This window comes from Dermochelys coriacea, chromosome 4 (assembly GCF_009764565.3).
Source record: "Dermochelys coriacea isolate rDerCor1 chromosome 4, rDerCor1.pri.v4, whole genome shotgun sequence".
Classification (NCBI taxonomy): Eukaryota; Metazoa; Chordata; order Testudines; family Dermochelyidae; genus Dermochelys; species Dermochelys coriacea.
In genome coordinates this window covers 32,774,615-32,797,182 of record NC_050071.1, presented here as the reverse complement: position 1 = coordinate 32,797,182, position 22,568 = coordinate 32,774,615, and the positions used below count along the sequence as shown (strand labels likewise).

The following is a 22,568-nucleotide window of genomic DNA, read 5'->3' as shown; positions in this document are numbered from 1 at the left end:
ACATTGGCAGCTCATAGTCATCCTATGATCAACCAATATTCCAAGGTCCTTCTCCTCTTCCGTTACTTCTAATTGATGCGTCCCCAACTAAAATTCTTGTTATTAATCCCTAAATGCATAACCTTACTTCTCACTATTAAATTTCATCTTATTACTATTACTCCAGTTTACAAGGTCATCCAGATCCTCCTGTATAATATCCCGATCCTTCTCTGAATTGGCAATACCTCCCAGCTTTGTATCATCTGCAAACTTTTTTAGCACACTCCCACTTTTTGTGCCAAGGTCAGTAATAAAAGGATTAAACATTTGTGTGGGGACACACACACTCAACTGTATAAAAAAATACTTTCTACAAAACCGACTTCTATAAATTCGACCTAATTTCGTAGTGTAGACACACCTTTGACTTTTAATGAGTTAGACTAGTAAGTACCTAGGTCACTTCTGAAAATGGGATAATGGGCTGATTTTAAAAGGCATGTAAGCACCTAAAGGTACAGATGTGCTTTTGAAAATTCCACTAGGCTCCTATGTGCATCTTTAAGTGCCTAAATGCCTTTATAAATCTAGCCCTTAGCTCTTTTGTTAATGTAACCCTTTATCTTGATAATAGCAAAGAGTTCTTATGGAGAAGTAAATATTTCAGAGATATTATGACAAACTATCAGTCATGTCTGTGAAAGGAATGGGAATGATATCTAAACATATTAAGCTGAATAACCATTTTGTCCCAGTATCATTTAAAAATAAGGTTCACCTCCTATTGGTTTGTCTTACTCTTTGGACGAAGAGGAAGAAGATGCTAGAGGCAGTTTCCATAGTGGATATGAGATACATAATAATATTGGAGCAGATTAACATATTAATGAGTATATGTTTGAGGATGAAGGGCTTGATGAAGTATTGTTCAGTGGATGTTTGCAAGTTCACAAGCTTTTCCCTGCATTTTTTGTGAACATCTGATATGTTGTGTGAACAACTAAGGGCACTAATTTAGCTGAATTACACTGTTCATAGAACAGGTTTCAGAGTAGCAGCCGTGTTAGTCTGTATTCGCAAAAAGAAAAGGAGTACTTGTGGCACCTTAGAGACTAACAAATTTATTAGAGCATAAGCTTTCGTGAGCTACAGCTCACTTCATCGGATGCATTTGGTGGAAAAAACAGAGGAGAGATTTATATAGACACACACAGAGAACATGAAACAATGGGTTTATCATACACACTGTAAGGAGAGTGATCACTTAAGATAAGCCATCACCAGCAGCAGGGGGGGGAAAGGAGGAAAACCTTTCATGGTGACAAGCAGGTAGGCTAATTCCAGCAGTTAACAAGAATATCAGAGAATAGAGACTGGGAATGGATGAGTCATTACACAAAGTAAAACTATTTCCCCATGGTATTTCTCCCCCCCACCCCACCCCCCACTGTTCCTCTGATATTCTTGTTAACTGCTGGAATTAGCCTACCTGCTTGTCACCATGGAAGGTTTTCCTCCTTCCCCCCCCTGCTGTTGGTGATGGCTTATCTTAAGTGATCACTCTCCTTACAGTGTGTATGATAAACCCATTGTTTCATGTTCTCTGTGTGTGTATATAAATCTCTCCTCTGTTTTTTCCACCAAATGCATCCGATGAAGTGAGCTGTAGCTCACGAAAGCTTATGCTCTAATAAATTTGTTAGTCTCTAAGGTGCCACAAGTACTCCTTTTCTTTTTACTGTTCATAGAAGGGAGAAAAAAGAATTTTCATTTTTCCTAGGTATTTCTACTGCACTTTTCAAATTGAATTTTTCTGCGAGAGAAAACTTGGACATCATTTAATCCATATTTGCATGATTAAAATGCCCTGTGGAAAACCTAGTCTTTTTTATCACACATTTCAGATCATGGTTACTTTTTCACCCCAGTAATATAAATCTATGTTTTATACCATCAGAATGGTAGATGAAAATCCAAAATTGTTATTTAATTTGCCACTCCTGACTTTTGTAAAAGGAAGAAAAATAGTAGAGAAACATTAGCTATAATTTTTTTTTAAAAAGAAAACTAAAGATCAGGTTTAAATTATTTCTCGTTCATTTATGACCTCTAGTGGAGGACATATACCATTACACTCCCTCACCAGTATGACCTACTCTCATTTCTATATATTTTGCACCTGGGTATTACTGTGTCCCATTGATTATCATTGTTCCAAGTTTCTGTGATGCCTACTATATCAATATTCTCATTTAATACTAGGCAGTCAGGTTCACCCATCTTAGTATTTAGACATCTAGTATTGGTATACAAGTACCTATAACATTTGTGAATATTTAGTTATCTGCCTTCATCTGATGTCACTGAAGGGGACTCTTTCCTTTGACTATTTCTCTTCAGTTCCTACCTTTATCAGTTTCTAGCCTATCCTCTTTACTAAGATATAGAGTATCCCTCTAACAAATCCTCCCCTAAAGGATGTCTCTATCCAAACCTTGTCCTCCTTCACAACTGTCAGCTTTCCCCTAGCTCTTTTAGTTCAAAAACTCCTCTATAACCTTTTACATGCCAGCAATCTGGTTCCTTTTGGTATAGGTGGAGCCCATCCTTCTCTCCTCCTGTCCCAGATAGTTCCTAATAAACTTAAAACCCTCCTCCCAACACCAATTGTTGACCCGCATGTGGAACTGGAAGCATTTCAGAGAATGGTACTATAAAGGTCCTAGACTGATCTGGAGGATGGTGTGGATTGCACTCTCAGCAAATTTGCGGATGATACTAAACTGGGAGGAGTGGTAGATACGCTGGAGGGGAGGGATAGGATACAGAAGGACCTAGACAAATTGGAGGATTGGGCCAAAAGAAATCTAATGAGGTTCAATAAGGATAAGTGCAGGGTCCTGCACTTAGGATGGAAGAATCCAATGCACCGCTACAGACTAGGGACCGAATGGCTCGGCAGCAGTTCTGCGGAAAAGGACCTAGGGGTGACAGTGGACGAGAAGCTGGATATGAGTCAGCAGTGTGCCCTTGTTGCCAAGAAGGCCAATGGCATTTTGGGATGTATAAGTAGGGGCATAGCGAGCAGATCGAGGGACGTGATCGTTCCCCTCTATTCGACACTGGTGAGGCCTCATCTGGAGTACTGTGTCCAGTTTTGGGCCCCACACTACAGGAAGGATGTGGATAAATTGGAAAGAGTACAACGAAGGGCAACGAAAATGATTAGGGGTCTAGAGCACATGACTTATGAGGAGAGGCTGAGGGAGCTGGGATTGTTTAGTCTGCAGAAGAGAAGAATGAGGGGGGATTTGATAGCTGCTTTCAACTACCTGAAAGGGGGTTTCAAAGAGGATGGCTCTAGACTGTTCTCAATGGTAGCAGATGACAGAACGAGGAGTAATGGTCTCAAGTTGCAATGGGGGAGGTTTAGATTGGATATTAGGAAAAACTTTTTCACTAAGAGGGTGGTGAAACACTGGAATGCGTTACCTAGGGAGGTGGTAGAATCTCCTTCCTTAGAGGTTTTTAAGGTCAGGCTTGACAAAGCCCTGGCTGGGATGATTTAACTGGGACTTGGTCCTGCTTTGAGCAGGGGGTTGGACTAGATGACCTTCTGGGGTCCCTTCCAACCCTGATATTCTATGATTCTATGACTTTGTATGTGTAGGTAGCAGGGCTGCTACTAACATAGGTCAAGCTCTTGTACCAGGTAAGAAGTGGTTACAGAGCTTCTTTCATAGGGAAAGACACCAGAGAGGTTTCTTCCATAAGAGCCTTTAATGCACTGCAGGCTGTAGTTATTACCAACTCAGGTATTTTATACATGGGGCCATCTAGTGGCTGAACAGTATAATACAGTATGGTATTCCATTACAGGGCATTTTCCCTATAAAAACTCTATACAGATTAAGGGAATTAGGGATATTGTTAAAATGAAAGCCTTAATACTGTATATTTCATAAGCTTTAATTGTTTGTTTCTTTAGTAAAAGGTAAATGGTAACTTGCTTAGTCCCATGGCAGGCAGAAGTCTCCATACTTGTAACCCCAAACAATGTTTAACTTTTGAGTGTTGCATAGTGACAGGATCATGTTCCCAACTTTTACTCTCTGGGCTCATTTCTTCTATTGAAATTAACACAACACCTCTCCAATTGTGCATGTGATTAAAACAGGTTGTGCTTTTAGTCAACATAAAGATTTACAAGCCTCCATTTTCCTTTAACAAGTGTTTTCTGCATGTATTTTAAAAACAACTCTTTTGAGTTTCTAGCTTTCATCCCTGAGGCTTTTAGCTATAGTAGTTTATCATTTCTAGGGGTGGCCCTACTTACTGAGGACTCCTGGGTCATATACTAAATCCTATTGTTTTCCCTCTCTAAGCAAGGTGATGGGCCTTCCTGTGGAGGGGTGGGGATGAGTCATGGGTTGGAAGAAGTTAGACTAGCTCCCTTATGTTTTACATTATTATTTCTAGGACATTGTCACTTCCTGTGAAATCATAACTAGAGCTGGGAGAAATTTTTCAAGCAAATATCTTACTTACCAAAAAATGCAGTTTTGGGTCAGCAAAAACTATGTGTCAAGTTCATTGAATAGTTTTGACCAAAAAGTTTTGAAACATTTCATTACCAATTTCTTAACTCTCTGTCATGGGGCAGCTGTTCTATGGGGAGCTAAGGCTCAGTCTCCCTGTGACTGCCTTATCAAAGTCCCACCTAGGGTAATTGACTGTCCCAGGTGCCTGACTATAAACAAGCACCTGGACTTATAAAGGTTACCCAAGTTCAATCAGAGGGGAACTCTAAAGGGAGACAGGAAGCTTCTGTGGAGAAGCACTCCCAGGAGAAGTCTGAGGCCAGAGGGCTGAGCAAGGGTGAGCTTGCTGGGGAATCTACCCAGAATGGGGGACTTGTAAGAGGTACTCCTAGAGAGAGAGGAGCCTCCTAGATGGAGGGCTGTAGTCCGCAGGCATCCAAGAGGTCCTGATCTCAGACAGGGGTCTCTCAGACACTGGCCAGATGCCTGGCCTGGCAAGGATCACCCACCACCCCTGGAGAAGAATCACCTCCCTGGGCCCCCGAGTCCAAAGAAGGATCTGACTCTGGTAGGGGCATGAGGCCTAACATCAGGGACAGAGATTGGAACGGAGAGAATGCCTGCGGAAGATCCTGGATAGAGGGGAGCACTGGACTCAGGTGGTGACAGAGGGACTAAGAATGACCTAGTCATCCAGCTGAAATGTTGGGGTGAAAGTTCTGTTTATGGTCTGCATTGGTTCTTCTGTTACTAAATGAGACCCTACATAAAGGGTGCTCTGTACCATCTAATGGTCTACTGGGACATGTTGAGATGCTGGGTGAGGAGAAAAAGTCAAGTAAGGACTCACCTTCAATACCATGCTCTCCCAATCTCTTTTTTGATGTTTAGTAGGGGCAACTTATTACTTCCCATATGTCAGCTGCTCCTTTCAGTGTCAGCCTCTTCCTGCTGTGTGGTGCCACTATCTCTTGTATCTCCACTGCTCATCCTCAAGAGTTGGTTGCTCCTCTCTGCACATCTGTCCCTCTCTCCACCTATACTCCCCTGCATCAGTTGCACACTTGCTCCCTCTGCAACTCAACATCTTTAAACAGAAAGCTACTCTCACATGGTACTGACTTTGGGTCACTACCAAATGTAGTTGGAAGATTTGAACTACCAATCAAGGGGAAAAGGGGTGAGCATTCCTATTGCCAATCCCTTGAACAGAGCTCTTATGAGTTTTTAATTATCCCCTAATTTCACCCAGTCCCAGGGCCACCCTTGCATGTTTTTAAAGCCCAATTACATTTCTGAGAACATAACTGCCAGGGGAATAAGAGACAATGTGGGGGTAATAACTTCTGTTCAATAAAAGTTATAACCTTATTACCAACAGGTTGCTCTAATAAAAGATATTGCCTCACCCACCTTGTCTCTCTAATATCCTGGGACCGACATGGCTATAATTACACTGCATTCAACAATGGAAATAAGAGTCAAGAGACAAAGAAAGGTTTGACATATCCCACAATATGTATCCTGCTTTAAATTCACACCCATCTTATTTCAAAGTAACTTTCATGTGTGGACAAGCTCCAAACTTCAGAATCCGACATCTTGTCATGGTAAATGGCTGCAGTCAACCATCTTGCATTTGTAATGGGGACCCAACTCTTATACACATTGAGAGCCCATTGGCTAATGGAATAATGATGCTCCACTATTTGAATGCCACCTGGCACAAAGCAGGCATCTTTCTTCTGGCCTACTGTATTTTAGAGCTATAACTTATTCTATCATTACAGCTGTAAAACATCTGGAGTTAAAATTCCGCATGTGTCTGAGTTTCTAATTTTACAGACATATCCCTGTGTCCAGACACTCTTTCATTAGCTATGGAGTTAATCTTTATTCCCTTCTAATCACAGTTGGTTTCATTGTTGGAGCACAGTTGGTTCACCTCCTGTTTCAACAAAGAAGGCAGATGGTTGTGCCAAGTCTTTCTTTCAAGCACCCTTCACCTAATGTGATGGTCTTTGGTGTTTACATGAAGCCAGAGTGGGATGCTCTTCTTTACCAGCTCAAATCTTTTACCTGGACTTCCCCATTCTCAAGAATGACTCTCAGTTAACCCCATGATGAGGTTACAGGACAGCAATATCATAAGACAGTGTCATCGGGTTGCCAACTTTCTAATTGCACACAACCAAACACCCTTGCCCTGCTCTTTTTTGAGGTCCCACCCTGCTCACTCCATCCCCCCTCTCTCCATCACTCCCGCTCCCCCACCCTCACTCACTTGCTCATTTGCATCAGACTGAGGAGGGTCCTTTTCGACTGGGTGTTCCAGTTGAAAACCGGACACCGTGACAAAGAAAGGGAGAGGTTTCAGAGCTGGGGGGAGGGAGTGAGGTGGGAAGGAGAAAGAGTCTTAAGTTGAAGGTTGGGCAGAAAGAGGCGTTCTGAGCCTGGGGTGTTCTAAAACTAAGGAGGAAAGAGGCTTTTGAGTTTGATAAGGCTGAATGTGAGGGTTGACTGAGGGAGGCGAGGGTCTGGTAGGAAATGGATGCTGAGGATGTAGGATTGGAGGGAGCAGAGACAACTTGGGGGAAAGACCTGAGCTGGGATTGGAATCATTTGGGATGACTGTAGGTGGATGAAGATTAATGTGGATGAATTTGTGATGTATTGGGGAGAATTGGCATGATAATAGCTAGATTGGAGGGGGAGAGGTTGGGAGAAGGAGAGAACAGTGAAAGGATCACAGAGATAAATGTTGGTTTCTTCCTTTTACAGTAAAGTGTCCCAGCTTTCCATTCTGAAAGGGGGAGTGTGGTGGGGGAATGTGCCAGCTTTTGCCAAGGCTGCAGGGCAGGCATTAGCTAAGAACTGGCAAGCTCCTAGCTGGAGACCAGACCAGTTCACTTATGCATTAAAACAATAGGATTTAGCTCAATAGGTATTTGTCTTACAGGAATGTATTTAGTGTTTAAACTCTAGAATGTTGCTGCATGCATTTGCAATGTCTGTATTCCATGCTATAAGGAAATATGCAAGTTTTGCTTTATAACTTTGAAAATGTTTGCTGTGAACTCAGATGGGAAGATTGTTTTATTTCCTTCATTCAGCCTCCAAGTCCATAGGAAGAGCTTCCTTGCACATAACATTTCCAAGGTGCAGTAGGGCCATTAACCAATCCTTTGTTTTGAGATGTTCCTTGATGGCCCATCTCATTTTGATAGTTCTTCCAGGCAGGCAGGTGGGGGGGGGGGGTGAGGGGGGAAGTCACAGGAAAGCTTTCTATCTCTTTGCTGTTTGAACTCTCACAGGGCCAGAGACACTAAACTGAAGCCAGATATTCCCTGGGGTTACCCTGGGTCAGCCCGAAAGACATTTTGAATTGACAGATCACTACAGTTCTGTCACTCTTAGGATTTAGATTGCAACTCATTTATGGGTACATTTGCTTGTTTTAACCTGTAAATAACACTTTCATTTTTCCTATTTAATAAACCTTAGTTTATTATAGGATTGGCTACAGGCATTGTCTTTGGTGTAAAATCTAGTTACCAATTGATCTGGGGTAAGTGACTGGTCTCTTGGGCCTGGAAACAATCTGAATATTTTATGATTTTTGGTGTAAGTGACTAAGTCCAGCTTGCCTGAGTGGCAAGATAGACTGGAGAGTCTAAGGGGACAGTCTGTGGCTCCATGGTAAGACTGTTACAGGGATACAGGAGTTCACCTTTGTTACTGACTTGTTGAAGTCTAATTGTAGAACATACTAGCATTTTGGGGTGTCTGCCCTGTTTTTGACAGTCTGCCCTGAGGTAGGTACTGACAGTTGTGAGCCGCTCCAGACAGCACGACAGCGAACAGGCAGCATTTTTCCTCCTAGTGTGCCAGCTTCCTTGGTCTCTCACCAAAACCCTTCTCCCAGGTTCCTGATTTTACACTGTGAAAAGCTAGCCAATCCCCAAAGGTGGGGAGGGGGACAGATGCCACTCACTGATTCTTCCTCTGTAGAGAGGTAAATGAATTAATGTCTCCCATATCCTAGGCTTTCCCCCTCACTAGTAAACTGCCTTTCTCAGATTTTTCTCTCCCCAAGAACAGAGAACTCTCCTAAGATGAATTGATTCAGAATAATTCTGTTCAAGCTAATAAAGTTTCTCCATTTCTGTTATATACACTGATCAGCATCTGGCCAGCTTGATTTTTCATGTCATGTCATGACAGCAGAACTCCAATTAACTTATCTATAATGTAAAAAGAAATTAAGTTTGTTAGGCCTTTAAATTAACATATCTCCAGAGAAGAATGCTACGTAAGTAATGTATATTGTATAATGTATATACCAATATAACTAATGGTAAGCTACAAGCCCCAGTCTTTCTAGTGTAGACACAGCCCCTGTTGTGTTCTGGTAAACTTTATTCAAGTGGAAGAAGTTATCTTGAGTTACATTGAGAAATGGTTGTCTGATAGTTTTCAAAATCTCCCCCCTCAGTTTAACAAATAAATATTTTTCCATAAGAGAAGACTCAGAAAATTAAACAAGGTTCTCATTGCTACATTTCCTCTACGGATTCTTTCTAAAGTGAAGGATTTGTAAAATTGCAGAAAGCATTGCTCTCCAAATTGGCAGACCCAAGAGATCTTCAAGAAAATCGGTTCCTAATTTTGTGAATCCTGAGGCCTACCTGTTTACATTGCTTTGTGGGCCCCCATGCAAACTGGCATCATGACTAACATATGCTGGTATTGGATACCCATCAGGTGCTCTGGAGGGATCTCTGTGGGAGTTATTTTCAGCAACATTACCTTCACGATGGATTTCTAGTCAGAAACTTTTTTCAGAGTAGCAGCCGTGTTAGCCTGTATTCGCAAAAAGAAAAGGAGTACTTGTGGCACCTTAGAGACTAACAAATTTATTAGAGCATAAGCTTTCGTGAGCTACAGCTCACTTCATTGGATGCATCCGATGAAGTGAGCTGTAGCTCACAAAAGCTTATGCTCTAATAAATTTGTTAGTCTCTAAGGTGCCACAAGTACTCCTTTTCTTTTAGTCAGAAACTGGCAATGTCCTGAAGGGAGCCTGCTGCAGAGAATGACTATTCCTTGGCTTCAACATTTTCCACTCACCCAGAACTCTGTGGAGTTTGGGTTGCAAAGACTAAGCTAGGATTATGACAAAGCTGACCAACAAATTTGGGGGAATATGCAAGGGCCCACTGAAAGATAAAAGTATAGATGCATTCCTGGACCTTCATCTTGAAATGTGGCTCTGTGGAGGGCCAGAGGTTTGGCTGATAGTCACAACTTGGGCTGAAAATTTGCAGGAAGTCCTTTCCCTGTGAGCTGTAGCTTTCCAAGCATGTGTACAAATGCACTACCTAGCTAGATTCCCCTTATGGCTCCAATTTCTACATAGTTTTGAGAACTAATTATAGAACAAACTCCAAATGCACAAAGCCTCAGCTTCCCCATCCAAAACAGCCTCCTGTTTCTCACTAGGAGTTTTACAGACCCTAAAATCATCTGCATATGAGGATATAGTTGGATAAGCTAAAAAAAAAATCACTTTTGCTAACTGACAGATTGATGTGATAAAATAGCAACCGTCTTGGTTTTTTAAGTTTCATTTTTGTCAGTTAAAGATGTTCCCAAGAGGGGCTGCTGCTGATTCTTCAGTCTTAGTGAATAGGAAAAAAAACCCTCTTCAATTAGCTACACAAGCCTTTTTCCAACTGGTTTCCTATACAAAGGTGTGTATTCCCTTGCAGTTCATTGTTCTTTTTAATTCATCCTGCTCAACCAATATTACAATGGTAGAATTAATAAAAAAAGTATTTCAGAAATCTTGTAATGTGAAAAATGGCAAACCCACTCTCTAAAGTCAGACACATACCAAAACTCACTTTTCAAAAGGAAGCTAGATTATGACACAGAGATGGATTCCAGCACTTTCTGGGCTTTGGAAAACCTGATGTTGTCTTGAGAAAGATGACTCAATCCTTGTACTCTAATCCTGTGTTACACTCGTGACCACCAAAGGAAAGGGATAGATAGTATGAAAAAAAAAACCTAGCTCTAATATCTTGATATACCAGTGGGTATATCTTATAACCCACTTGGAAAAAACTTGTTTGCATATAATTTATAACCATTTTAAATTTCTAATGAGCTGAGCCAGTATTTTTTTTATTCTAAAAATTAAAGAGTGAGCCCCCTATCATTTTCCTGGATAAACAGTGTTTTTAAAACACATCCCATATCTCTGTGGTATATCCATTTATAGCACGAGATCATTAAACAGCTTTTAACTGTCAATGTCTTCACAGAATGATGGTGTGATCAGGGTCCTAGTGGGGGCCAGCTGTGGTCACTCAATTAGGGTGAACTGCAAAGAATGGGGAAGCCAAACCCCCAAAAGCTGGTGGCTATTCCAATACTTAAGATTCACCAAACCAGCATAAAACAGCTTCTTTATTACCTTAGTGGTTACTCAGAAGTCCAAAGAACCTTAAAGTGATCCAGCTCAGGCCTCCATCCAGGAACCCACATCAAATATGATGAAAATTTTTGTTAATCTTATTTCATCATATAAAACAAAAGGTTCTTTCAATCCCAAAGGATCGGACACCTTACCTCCCAGGTTAACAAATGTTTCAGATCTTACCCAAATACATGCTACAGCCAACTCCTATTAACTAAACTAAAATGTATTAAAAAACAAGAGAGAGAGAGCGAGAGAATGGTTAAAAGACCAATATACATACAAACATGAGTTCAGTTCATTGAGGTTCAGATTCACGGCAGAGATGGTGAGCTTTGTATTTGTGAAGAGTTCCTTTAGAATTCAGTTCATAGCATAGGTGCCAACTCCGTGGGTGCTCCGGGGCTGGAGCACCCATGGGGAAAAATTGGTGGGTGCTCTGCACCCACCGGCAGGTCCCCGCCCTGCCCCAGCTCATCTCCACCTCCGCTCTGCTTCAGCCTTCTCCGCTGAGTGTGCCACATGCCCGCTCTTCCCCCCTAGCTCCCAGCTGTTTTGCGCGGCAAGCACTGGGGGGGGAACACAGTGCGCTTGGGGAAGAGGTGGGGCCAGGGCAGGAATTTGGGGAAAGGGTTGGAATGGGGATGGGGCAGGGGTGGAGTCAGGGTGCAAGCACCCACTGGCGCCAGGAAAAGTCGGTGCCTATGGGTCATAGTTCAACATCCAAATCTCATATTCAGGGCCTACCAGCATAACTGGGACCTCAGTCTTGCGACTCAAACTTCCCCTGATGAAGTCTAAGCAGATCTGAGATGACAGAATCAGGACCCAGGGATCTTTTATACAATTTCTTGTCCTCTTTGACAAGTTGTGATTTCCTCAGGGAACAAAAGGTAATTTAGGATGACTTTGAAGGAGGTCCATCACCAGTACTTAGCTATATGAATTAACATAAGGCCATTTGCTTTTTCCTCCACCATTCACAGTACATTTAAAAAAAAAAAAAAAAAGATGAATACCGAGACATTCCATGTTCACAATTCATTTAAATGATACCAGAATACAGCATAGACGGGGACTGTTGACTACATTGTCGACCCTATTCATACATATGTAAATACACAAAAACACAAACATTATCTCCCCACATGTCTTTTGAGGGTTGTTTTGCAGGAGGTTTAACCCTTTCTAGCTATGCATCACAGATGGCCTGTAGTTAAGGTGTGAGACTAGAATTGGGCTGCACTGAACTGGTCAGGCCAGCAGAAACTCACTACTGGATACCAGTGAGGCTCTTGCCCTCTTGCATTGGGATGCTGTTAGATCACAGAATGCTACTTTATTTCTATTTTAATTATTTTGGAGATCTTTGGATATTATGAAGATGGGAGCCACATAAGTACCTCACTAGAACAGGATCTTCCAGACACTAAAACTCTGCATACACTTGCGCTGAAACCGGGTTATCAAGAACTGTTTAAATACAATCTGTACTTTGATTTCTGCTAGTGTTGCTGATCATCTGCTATGTGGTAATCTAAATCTCTCTCTCTCTCTCTCTCTCTCCCCCCTCATATATGATTTCTTGGTTTGTTTTCTCTGAGGCAATGCTACTTGTATGGCCAGGATAGCTTGCACCTATAATCCCCATCTAAAACTCTTCAGGCTCTCCCTAAAACCACATCGTTTATGCAAGTTTCCTTGCCACAACTATTGGTGAGGGACCTGTAGATCCCTTGCCTTCACCTGCCTGCTCAGTTACTACTATGCTTTCACCTTTCTTATCACTCTTAGACGGTACGTTAAGCTATCCTGGCTATACAAGTAGTACTGCCTCAGAGAAAACCAAGAAAATACTGAAATTTTTCTAAAGCCATCCTTGAAATAAATTCCTTGACCCATAGAATATTAGGGTCTGAAAAGACTTCAGGAGGGAGGTCATCTAGTCCAATCCCCTGCTCAAAACAGGACCAACACCAACTAAATCATCCCAGCCAGGGCTTTGTCAAGCAGGGCCTTAAAAACCTCTAAGGATAGAGATTCCACCACCTCTCTAAGTAACCCATTCCAGTGCTTCACCACCCTCCTAGTGAAATAGTGTTTCCTAATATCCAGTCTAGACCTCCCCCACTGCAACTTGAGACCATTGCTTCTTGTTCTGTCATTTGCCACCACTGAGAACAGTCTAGCTCCATCCTCTTTGGAACCCCCCTTCAGGTAGTTGAAGGCTGCTATCAAATCTCCCCTCACTTTTCTCTTCTGCAGACTAAATAACCCCAGTTCCCTCAGCCTCTCCTCATAAGTCATGTGCCCCAGCCCCCTAATCATTTTCATTGCCCTCCGCTGGACTCACTCCAATTTGTCCACATCCCTTCTGTAGTTGGGGGACCAAACTGGACATAATACTCCAGATGTGGCCTCACCAGTGCCGAATAGAGAGGAATGATCACTTCCCTCAATCTGCTGGAAATGCTCCTACTAATGCAGCCCAATATCCAGTTGGCCTTCTTGGCAACAAGGGCACACTGTTGACTCATATCCAGCTTCTCATCCACTGTAATCCCCAGGTCCATTTCTGCAGAACTGCTGCTTAGCCAGTCGGTCCCCAGCCTGTAGCGGTGCCTGGGATTCTTCCTTCCTAAGTGCAGGCTCTGCACTTGTTGAACCTCAAATTTCTTTTGGCCCAATCCTCCAATTTGTCGAGGTCACTTTGGACCCTATCCTTACCCTCTAGCATATCTACCTCTCCCCCTAGCTTAGTGTCATCTGCAAACTTGCTGAGGGTGCAATTAATACCATCATCCAGATCATTAATAAAGATGTTGAACAAAACCGGCCCCAGGACTGACTCCTGGGGCACTCCGCTTGATACCGGCTGCCAACTAGACATTGAGCTGTTGTTCACTACGCATTGAGCATGACAATCTAGCCAGCTTTTTATCCACTTTATAGTCCATTCATCCAATCCATACTTCTTTAACTTGCTGGCAAGAATACTGTAAACCTGATCAGAAAAGGCAATATATAAAGAGAGAGGACAATCAGAAACACTAGCAGGTTTTATTGGTGCAGAAATCAAAGTATAGATTATTTAAACAGGTCTTGATAACCCAGTTTCAGTACAAGTTTATGTAGAGTTTTAGTGCCTGGAAGATCCTGTTGTGAGGTACTTATATGGCTCCCATCTTCATGATATGATATCTGAGCAACTCCAAAATATTTAAAATAGATATAAAGTAGCATTCTGTGACTCTAACAGCATGCCAGTGCAAGAGGGCAAGGGACTCACTGGTACAGAGTAGAGAGTTTCCACTGGCCAGACAAATTCAGCATACACCAATTCTAGTCTCATACTTTCACTACAGGCCATCATTCTGTGAAGACATCAACAGTTAAAAGTTGTTTAATGATCTCATACTATAAATGGAGGTTGTGACGTTATTGACATAAGCTGGGACCATACAGATCATTGTTGCAACCAAAGTCCTGTAGTGGCACCAAATCTTGTACAAAGGGGGTCAAATAAGCTGTCTAAGACAAGGTTATGGTTTTCTGGTTATGATTATGCTGTCCAGATGTGTGTATCATTTTTGTAGTTAAAGTTACGAATATTGGCTCTATACTGTCTGTATTTCAAACTTATGCTATACTTCTCGGTGACACCCCAGACAAGTTGGTGTCAGCTCTGCCTAGCCTGCTTGATGGCCCATTAAGGACCATCAGCTATACAACTGACCCATTGAGAGAAGACAGATATGCCTTGTGACTCAGCAAAGTATGCAGGGACATGCCTATGGACAGAACTCTGAGGTTTTTCCAGGCCATGTAATGGACAGCTTGTCTTTGGAACAAAGAAAGAAAGACCACATGGTATGAGAATATAAAAAGCTGCTGCAGCTCCTCCATCTTGTCTTCAATCTTGCTTCTTACCTCTGGAGGAACTTTGCTACACTGAAGCTTTGAACCAAGGACTGAAAGACCCATCCCAGCTGTGGATGTACTCCAGAGACTTGATTTGAACCTGCAGTTTATTCTATCACTACTGCAAGCCTGAACCAAGAACTTTGCCATTACTGTATGCAATTGATTTCATTTAACCAATTCTAGCTCTCAATCTCTTTTCCTTTTATGAATAAACCTTTAGATTCTAAAGGATTGGCAACAGCATGATTTGTGGGTAAGATCTGATTTGTATATTGACCTGGGTCTGGGGCTTGGTCCTTTGAGATCAAGAGAACCTTTTTTCTTTTACTGGGTTACTGGTTTTCATAACCATTTGTCCCCATAACGAGTGGCTCTGGTGGTGATACTGGGAAACTGGGGTGTCTAAGGGAATTGCTTGTGTGACTTGTGGTTAGCCAGTGGGGTAAAACCAAAGTCTTCTGTTTGGCTGGTTTGGTTTGCCTTGCTGTGCACAGAAACTCCAGCCTTGGGCTGTAACTGCCCTCCTTGAAGAAATTTGTCCTGAATTGGCACTCTCAGTTGGGTCCTGCCAGAACCAGGATCATTACAGATGTACAACAGAGATTTGGGACAATGGCTCCTGATATCTAGGCATCCCAATTTTTTACAATGTGGTCGGCGTGTTGGGAAAATGCCATGTCTGGTTCAAACCTTTGGGCTCTGAACTGCTGACAGGCATGCTCGGGGGTTAGCCCCATCCTAATTCTGGCCTTTTGTTTAAAAAGTTCGTGCTCGTTCATGTGTTCTTTAGGCATTTCAGCTGCCATCTCTGCTAGAGGTCCACTGAGTTGTGGCCTCAGCTCCACCATATACCGGTCTGTAGGGATGTTGTACCCAAGGAAGGCCCTTTCAAAACGTTTTAAGAAGGCCTCTGTATCATCACCTACATTGTTGGTGGGGAATTTCTTGGAATGGGGAACAGTACCTGGAGGAGAACTGTTAGGGCTACCCAGCTGACCCAATTTAGCCCTTTCCAGCTCCAAGCGCTCCATCTGTAAGAAGAAATTCCTGTCTTCTGCAGTCAGAACTCGGTATGGGTCCATCTTGGCACCTGGATCTTGGGTTGGGGAGGGCTGACCATTCCCTCCGGGGAAATCTCCGGTCCTCCATCCCCTTCCTGCATTTCTGTCATGGAGCTTCATGTCTGGGTCTGTCTTCTCTGCGGCGTGTTTCTTTGGGAAGACCGGTTACTCTAGGGTTTCGGTGCCCAACCATAACTTCATGCACAGGGCTGCCCTAATCAAGTCTAGCTGTTTTGTTGCCACGAAGCAAGAAAAAAAATAAACTGGCTTTGCAGGTGGAACCCTTTGCGTGCCTGTTCTCCCTCAGGCAGCAAAGAAAAGACAAGAAAGAAAGAAAAAAAGTCCCTGGCTTTGCAGACTGCCAAAAGGAAAAATGTGTCCTTTCAAAATCCTGAGGTCTGTGCCTCTGGTTCAAAATGATCCCACTGCTCTGCCACCATTTCAAGACGGATTCTTCACTCTGGCAGTTTGAGTGCAGAAGCTGGGGGCCCACAAGGACTCTAAAAATTAATACTGGCCACTCCAGGCTTGCATTAAACGCCCAAGGTTACAGCTTTTCTCTGACCTTGAATTGGTAGATGATACCACCACCCATGGGCAGAACCCCTTTGAGAGCCCAGGAAGGCGCACTTGGGAAAGCCTTCCTGTGGGGTACCCTCAAGCTCAGGGAAACGAAAAAAAAAAAATAGAAATCAGCTGTTGCCACCAGCTAACTAAAAAACATGTGCACAAACCTCTTAAGACACAAATACAATCCTGTTCTTAAAAAAGATAAATATTATTTTAAAAAAAGAAAAAAACACATCTGAAGACTGAGGCTATTGCTAGATTTTAAAAGAGCACCTTGTCATAAATATAAAGGGAAGGGTAACCAGCTTTCTGTATACAGAACTATAAAATCCCTCCTGGCCAGAGGCAAATCCCTTTCATCTGTAAAGGGTTAAGAAGCTAGGATAACCTCGCTGGCACCTGACCAAAATGACCAATGAGACGACAAGATACTTTCAAGGCTGGAGGGAAAGCGAAACAAAGGGTCTGTCTGTGTGATGCTTTTGCCGGGACCAGGTCAGGAATGCTCTTCAGAACTTCTGTTAAATTAGTAAGTAATCTAGCTAGAAATGCATTAGATTTCTTTTTGTTAAATGGCTGGTAAAATAGGTTGTGTTGAATGGAATGTATATTCCTGTTTGTGTCCTTTTGTAACTTAAGGTTTTGCCTAGAGGGATTCTCTATGTTTTGAATCTGATTACCCTGGAAGGTATTTACCATCCTGATTTTACAGAGGATTCTTTTACTTTTTCTTTAATTAAAAAAATTCTTCTTTTAAGAACCTGATTGCTTTTTCATTGGTCTTAAGATCCAAGGGTTTGGGTCTTTCCTCACCAATTTGCATAGGTGAACATTTTTATCAAGCCTTCCCCAGGAAAGGGGGTGTGGAGCTTAGGGGGATATTTTGGGGGGAAGATTCTCCAAGTGGACTCTTTCCCTGATCTTTGTTTAAAACGCTTGGTGATGGCAGCATAGGCTTCAAGGACAAGGCAAAGTTTGTACCTTGAGGAAGTTTTTAACCTAAGCTGGTAAGAATAAGCTTAGGGGTCTTTCATGCAGGTCCCCACTTCTGTACCCTAGAATTCAGAGTGGGGAAGGAACCTTGACACACCTAAAGGGAGTAAGCACCAAGAATAACTTCCTTGAGGTCCAGCTTTAAGGTTACAAGCAACACAAAAGCACCTGGGGTTAGCACGGAGGAGTCCACAAGCCATAAAGAAATAAAAAGAGAAAAACATAATTGCGCCTTCCTGGACATTTCCTGATCTTCTTACATATCTGGGGTTTCAAATGAGTAGTTTCCAGGTATGATGATACTGATGATTTTTCACACCTGGCCCCAAGATTCTTACAGCATAGTTCAGGGGTGGGCAAACTTTTTGGCCTGAGAGCCACACTGCAGTTCCGAAAGGCTCCCCGTTGGAATGTGCTACTTACAGTGTACTACTGAAAGATGCCAGTCCTGGTGCTCCATAAGTAGCACGTTCCTAAGGGGAGCAATTTAATACACTACATCCATTGCCTCTTGCAGCCGCACTGCCCAGCAGATGAGCTGAGACTGCGGGGTGGGACCAGGGACGAGCCTCCCCGGCTGGCACCTCTGGAACAGCTGCTGCCCTGTCCGCCTCCCCAGTTGGGAGAGCAGACAGACAAAGGGAGACTTTTTCCTCAATTTTAAAAAGTTCAAGCCTGGTGCGCACTCACTTCCTTTTACCTACGAAACACAGTAAAACTTTTTAACACTTTACAGGAAAAGCAAGTAGAAAACAGCAACTAAGATGGATTTTAGAGCTAACTGGCTGGCTAAGTGTCCATAAAAGGGAGCTACCTCCCCTCTCCCTTCATTTATCACAAGAACTTCATGAAACCGGCCACCGGGCCGGCCTGCCGCTGACCTTGCGGAAAACAGGAAACTAAAACCTACTTCTAAAGCGGATAGGTAATTTATTTATTGACTTTGAAATATTGGCCCCACCTCTTCAGTATCCACTGCCTGTCCATTCGTCCTTCCCAGAAGATCAGTAACAATAATATCCACTTTTATAAAAAAAATATTTGCATGCCAAGAAGGAACACCATCATGCTGAGTTCTCCTAACTCCCAACAACAAGTTATCATGTGTATGTTAAAAAGAGGGGAAAACATACCAAAGAAACAGTTTTTTGTTGTATACTTCCAGGTACGCACAACAAAAGCAGGGAACAACCTCTCTGCCCATCCCAGACGAAGCCCTTGCTGCAGCAATACATGCCTTTACATTCCCCTTCATTTCCTCAATTAGCCCAATCTAGATGAAGCTTCAACTGGGTCAGAGTGCTGGAAGAACTCCTGACATCATCACCTTGGCAACAGCTTATTCGGCCAATGGTTCAATGCACTGCACTGCAGTGTCTCCACAGTGCAGGATTTGCTTTGAGGTCTGAGCCCTAATCTATAAAGCCTCAATAATGTGAGCTAGATCAGAGGCTCCGTGCAACCCTTCAAGAATACACCAATCCACACAAGAAATATGACTGATACAGCTTAGAGGGAAAACAAACAACTCACTGCTCAAGTTACACTTCCCTCTGGAGCAGAGAGCCCTCGCCTGTGGAGCATCCCTCTGCTGGAGATCAGGAAGAGCCTATATATTTTACAAAATAAAATGCTGGAACATCCTTGAAGGCCTGCCCCCAATAGACAACAATGGGGGCAAACTTCAAAATGTGTCCCATTCCAGAAATACACAATACATCCCATAGGGTTCATTTTCTTTACAGCATTGAACAATTCTTTTCTTTTTTAAATAATGGTGTTACCCACCTATCTAAAGTATTATGGTGATGGTCGTTTTAATCATGGCTAGGGTAGATACATACCTCAGACAGGTAGTGAGTTGGTGAAAAAGGAGTATTTAAGAAAGCATGGCATTACAGGAAAAGTTAAATTACAGTTTTTGGAGGGAGTAGCTAAATCGGGGCTGATGAAAGTGTGTCATTCATGCATACCTGGTTGGATGGTCTCTACACTATGCTGTTTAAGATCCTCTATCAAGACTTTCCAGGACTTGGTCTTTATACCTGGGCAGAGGAAGAGTTCTCATCTTCAGTTGAAATAATCCTGGGAAATGTAGTTCAGCAAGGGACTACAATCATTTTAATTAGCTGAATTGCAGCATCAAGTCTGTTCTATTATCCTGAGCTACAATGTCTCAGAACTACTCTACCATAAGAGAGCCCACATTCCTTCTGCCTTTGAAGAACATAATTAAGGCACTGACAAACATTTAGCATCGGATTTTCAAAAGGCTAGAATGGCGGGAGCTGGCAGGTATGGAGCACCTTTGAAAGTCTGGCCACTTCACAAAAGCACCCAAATGGGAACTGAGCTCTTGAAAATGTGGCAACAAGGGATCAATTCTGCTACAGCCCACACTTTTAGTGTCTTAGAAGTAGTAAAGTTTCCCACTGAAATCAGGAGAGAGGAATGTGCCTTTTCTAGTTTGGAGTTTATTTATTATTCCAAGGCAGCACAATCTATGTAGAATAAAACCAACCAACCAACCTACAACCAAATTTGGGCTAGGCCAGGAGTTAAGTAAATTAAAATCTTAGCAGCACAATTATTTATATGACTTACCAGCAATACGTATCCCATCTAAAAAAGAAGTTTCAAGTAGGCAATCTTTGATTTCATTGCCTATGAAATTTCTTCCAAAGGACTTATGGCCAAAGGACAATCAGTCATTTACTGTTTGCCAAAGGTGCTCTCATCAGCTGGATGGAGACTAGGGCTGAGATACAGTGCTTGCCATGAGGTGTAGGAAAAAAGAGAGTGGACAAGGAAAACTACAAAAATGTAGTTGTTTCAGACATGCTGCAGTTAAAGTAATGTAAGAAAAAGCATTGTAACAGGATTTACTCACCACTCTGCACTTCCTCCTGGCCAGGCATGGCATGACAGTGTCCTTGTGGGGTAGCAGCCCTTGTCAACAGTCACTCTGGACTGTGGTGGTTTCTTTCAGATAACTCATCCCTCCAGTCAGGGCACAGTCTTTAGCCCGTTCCTTCCAGGGTCAGCTATCCAAACTAAAGTTCAAAACTATCTTAACAGAAATAAAAAGCTTCCACCCTCTGCACAGCTCTTCTTCAGCGACATCACATTCAGCCTGCAGCCCCCTCGCTGGGCTCAGCTACCCTTATACGCCACTTCCTTGGGACTGGTAGGGAAATCCAGTCCCAACCTCAATTCTGGGTTACAGCCCAGGGCCCTATACTGCACAGCTAAGTCAAATCCTCTACCCATAGTGCAGTTTTCCCTGCACCATTTCCTTCCTCACCTCTTTACTTCCCTTCTAGGTCTCCCAATCTGCTCCCTGGGTGCTCACTCAAGACCCTACAGGCACCTTTTGACTCCCTGCATTCTCTTTCCTTCAGCCCTTCCTCAGCTGGGCCCACTCAGTAGTTAAACCTGAAATCACCTAATTTCTCTCAGGTAGGGCCCATTCTGTAATCAGGGCTGGCTTAGTCAGGGGCTCTCTATTATTATCTCAGAGCTCTGGATGATCTCTGAGTGTTGATCTCTCTCTCTCTCTCTCTCCCTCTCTCTAAAATATATATATATATATATATAAATATGAATTTTATTGTCAGGCTCTGGCTGTGACCCTCTTACACCAATCACTGTGACTGACTTCTAGTCTGTTATCTGTTTTCTTCTAATGATATTGGGCCAGCCAGTGGTGCCATGCTGCATTCCATGAGCTGAGGATCTGGCCCATTGTTCTCATGTTGGGCCAGATTCTGCCACTCTTTTGTTGACTAGTACAATACCTTACAAGCAAGCCTCATTGAAATCAGTGTTAGTAGAGTGAGGTATTACTCAGTGTGAGTAGGAGTGGCAGAATCTTGCCTATTATGTCTAAATATTTTTTCTACATGTAGCAATGTAAATTAAAGGCTGTTTTCTAAATACTACACTTTTAAAAGTAGATTTTCTCCCTGCCTAATGCATCTGCCATCTTGTCCTTAAAATGCAGCATGTTACAGTCACTGTATTTTCTCTGCCATGGAAAATTTCTGTTTGTTCAGTCTTTGGGCCCAATTTGGAGAAGTGCTGAGCAGCCAATAGTTCAGTGGGAGTTCAGGGTGCTCAAGGTGCTCAGTACCTTGCAGGAAGCGGTTAGTGCCTCTTAGGGTTAAGCCCTTTCTTTCATGTTTTTCCTTGGCCTGAAATTAAAACAAATCTAGACTAACGAGTATGTTTTACTCTGTGAGTATGAGCATGAAAAACATCAGTCCTGTGGCTTGGAATCAGTCAGTATGCTTCTTCCAGGTCCAGTTAGAAAGTAGCTATATCTCATGAGCGGGTCTAAAAACGGGATTTTTTTTTCATGAAAAGAATCGGCGCCAGCCCTGGCCTTGCTGACTTTCTTGGTTTCCTAGAGATGCCAACAGACTTGGCAACAACAGTCTATTTGGATGATCTACATCTGCTTTTTCTATCCTATGCTTTTCCCAGGTTAGTCATTACTGATGGGGAGTTTACATAAAGCCTTTGAAGATAGTATGTAAAAATGAAGAGTTAAAATGGCCCACTTGAAGAGAAGTTACATCAAGTTACTTCTATCCTTTGGCTGGGCCAATATTTTTCTTGCCCATTCTGTCAAAGTAAAGTGACTACACTTTATATGCTAATCTCTAGTGTTTTCATAAGAGCAATTTTCCCCCACAGCAGTTCATCCAAGTCTGGGAAATGTAGAAAAACCATGATGCTACTTGTTTGTATTATAGTGTAATATACCACCAATTCTGTAATATAACACCAGTTCTGTGTGGCACGTTATCGAATGCAATAAAATACATCTTAAGTTCATCTACTGCTGCTTATCTACCACATATCACCACTGCTTATGATATTAGAAACAACTTGCTATGGAAGTTAGGTCACAGAAAGGAGAAGATTATGGTATGCAAATATCCTTAGCAAGAAAACGAGGCAAGAAACACAGAATACGTGGGGCCAGATGGGGCCACCTCTCAACAAAGC

General features: G+C 42.6%; 1 long non-coding RNA gene across 2 annotated transcripts; it reads right to left on the bottom strand.

Moving 5' to 3' along the window:
- Positions 1-8,337: 8,337 nt before the first annotated feature.
- LOC119854960 lies at positions 8,338-21,094 on the bottom strand. Of its 2 annotated transcripts, XR_006280977.1 has the most exons (4): positions 20,446-21,094; positions 19,529-19,600; positions 9,212-9,304; positions 8,338-8,767 (listed from the first exon to the last, which is right to left on the bottom strand). It is a non-coding gene; the product is annotated as an uncharacterized LOC119854960 (long non-coding RNA). The 2 variants fall into 2 exon arrangements; XR_006280978.1 differs by lacking the exon at positions 19,529-19,600.
- Between the last annotated feature and the right edge of the window lie 1,474 nt (positions 21,095-22,568).